The sequence below is a fragment of the Arachis hypogaea genome, chromosome 15 (genome assembly GCF_003086295.3).
Source record: "Arachis hypogaea cultivar Tifrunner chromosome 15, arahy.Tifrunner.gnm2.J5K5, whole genome shotgun sequence".
NCBI lineage: Eukaryota > Viridiplantae > Streptophyta > Magnoliopsida > Fabales > Fabaceae > Arachis > Arachis hypogaea.
Genome location: NC_092050.1, coordinates 120,982,064 through 120,984,760, shown reverse-complemented (window position 1 = coordinate 120,984,760; position 2,697 = coordinate 120,982,064). Strand labels below are relative to the sequence as shown.

Here is a 2,697-nt window from a genome sequence, read left to right as displayed (position 1 = left end):
TAATGTTTTTATTCAAAATTTTCAAGTTTGTGACTTTCCCATCAAGAAAAATTCAATCTTTAAATTCTAGAATCATATCTTTTAGTTTCTTGTTAGTCAAGTCATCAACTTTAATTTTAAAAATCAAAATCTTTTTCAAAATAAAGTTCAATCATATCTTTTCAATCATATATTTTTCAAACAAATCTCTTTCAATCATATCTTTTTAAAATTTGATTTCAAAATCTTTTTCTAACTTCTTATCTTTTCAAATTTAATTTTCAAATCCTCTTAATATCTTTTCAATCATATCTTTTCAATCATATCTTTTTAATCATATTTATTTTCAAAATAAATTTCAATCATATCTTTACAATCATATCTTTTTCAAAAATCAATTTTCAAAATCTTTTCTAACTTCCTATCTTTTCAAAATCGATTTTCAGATCTTTTTCAATTAACTACTTGACTTTTTGTTTGATTTTAAAAGTTTTCTATTTCAATAATATCTTTTCCAAAACTACCTAACTAATTCTCTCTCTCTAATTTTCGAAAATCACCTTCCTCTTTTTCAAAATTCCTTTTTAATTAACTAATTATTTTAATTTTTAATTTTAATTTTATTTCTTTTCTAATTTTCGAATTTTATTTTAATTTCAAATTTAAAAATAAAAATACTTTTATTTTATTCTATCTAATTTTCGAAAATTCTTCTCTCTCACATCCTTCTATTTATTTATTTATTTACTAACACTCCTCTTCATCTAAGAATTCGAACCTACTCCTCACCCTTGTGTTTGGATTCTCCATCTTCTATTCCTATCTTCTTCTACTCACATAAAGGAATCTCTATACTGTGACATAGAGGATTCCATATTTTCTTTGTTATTTCCTTCTTTTTCATATGAGCAGGAACAAGGATAAGAACATTCTTGTTGAAGCTGATCCTGAACCTGAAAGGACTCTGAAGAGGAAGCTAAGGGAAGCTAAAGCACAACTCTCTGGAGAAAATCTGACTGAAAATTTAGAAAAAGAAGGAGACATGGTCGAAAATAATAACAATGCAAGGAAGATGCTTGGTGACTTTACTGCACCAAATTCCAATTTACATGGAAGAAGCATCTCAATCCCTGCCATTGGAGCAAACAACTTTGAGCTTAAACCTCAATTAGTTTCTCTGATGCAACAGAACTGCAAGTTTCATGGACTTCCATCTGAAGACCCTTTTCAGTTCTTAACTGAATTCTTGCAGATCTGTGATACTGTTAAGACCAATGGGGTTGATCCCGAGGTCTACAGGCTTATGCTCTTCCCATTTGCTGTAAGAGACAGAGCTAGAATATGGTTAGACTCTCAACCTAAAGACAGCCTGAACTCTTGGGATAAGCTGGTCACGGCTTTCTTAGCCAAGTTCTTTCCTCCTTAAAAGCTTAGCAAGCTTAGAGTGGATGTTTAAACCTTTAGACAAAAGGAAGGTGAATCCCTCTATGAAGCTTGGGAGAGATACAAGGAACTGACCAAAAAGTGTCCTTCTGACATGCTTTCAGAATGGACCATCCTGGATATATTCTATGATGGTCTGTCGGAATTATCAAAGATGTCATTGGACCATTCTGCATGTGGATCCATTCACCTAAAGAAAACGCCTGCAGAAGCTCAAGAACTCATTGACATGGTTGCAAATAACCAGTTCATGTACACTTCTGAAAGGAATCATGTGAGTAATAGGACGCCTCAGAAGAAAGGAGTTCTTGAAATTGATACTCTGAATGCCATATTGGCTCAGAATAAAATATTGACTTAGTAAGTCAATATGATCTCTCAGAGTCTGAATGGATTGAAGGAATCATCCAACAGTACTAAAGAGGTATCTTCTGAAGAAGAAGCTTATGATCCTGAGAACCCTGCAATAGCAGAGGTGAATTACATGGGTGAACCCTATGGAAACACCTATAATCCCTTATGGAGAAATCATCTAAATTTCTCATGGAAGGATCAACAAAAGCCTCAACAAGGCTTTAATAATGGTGGAAGAAACAGGTTTAGCAATAGCAAGCCTTTTCCATCATCCACTCAGCAACAGACAGAGAATTCTGAGCAGAATCCATCTAGCTTAGCAAATATAGTCTCTGATCTATCTAAGGCCACTGTAAGTTTTATGAATAAAACAATTTCCTCCATTAGGAATTTGGAGGCACAAGTGGGCCAGCTGAGTAAAAGAGTCACTGAAATTCCTCCTAGTACTCTCCCAAGCAATACAGAAGAAAATCCAAAGAGAGAGTGCAAGGCCATTGATTTAACCATCATGGCCGAACCTACAAGGGAGGGGGAGGATGTGAATCCTAGTGAGGAAGACCTCCTGGGACGTCCAGTGACCAATAAGGAGTTTCCCTTTGAGGAACCAAAGGAATCTGAGGCTCATCTAGAGACCATAGAGATTCCATTGAACCTCCTTCTGCCCTTCATGAGCTCTGATGAGTATTCTTCCTCTGAAGAGGATGAAGAAATTACTGAAGAGCAAGTTGCTAAGTACCTTGGTGCAATCATGAAGCTGAATGCCAAATTATTTGGTAATGAGACTTGGGAAGATGAACCTCCCTTGCTCACCAATGAACTAAATGCATTGGATAGGCAGAAATTACCTCAAAAGAAATAGGATCCTGGCAAATTCTTAATACCCTGTACCATAGGCACCATGACCTTTGAGAAGGCTTTGTG

The 2,697-nt window shown here is 34.9% G+C and overlaps 1 non-coding gene across 1 annotated transcript; it reads right to left on the bottom strand.

Moving 5' to 3' along the window:
* Window positions 1–1,414: 1,414 nt before the first annotated feature.
* LOC112753845 (small nucleolar RNA R71) lies at window positions 1,415–1,522 on the bottom strand. Its single transcript, XR_003178209.1, has one exon. It is a non-coding gene; the product is annotated as a small nucleolar RNA R71 (small nucleolar RNA).
* Between the last annotated feature and the right edge of the window lie 1,175 nt (window positions 1,523–2,697).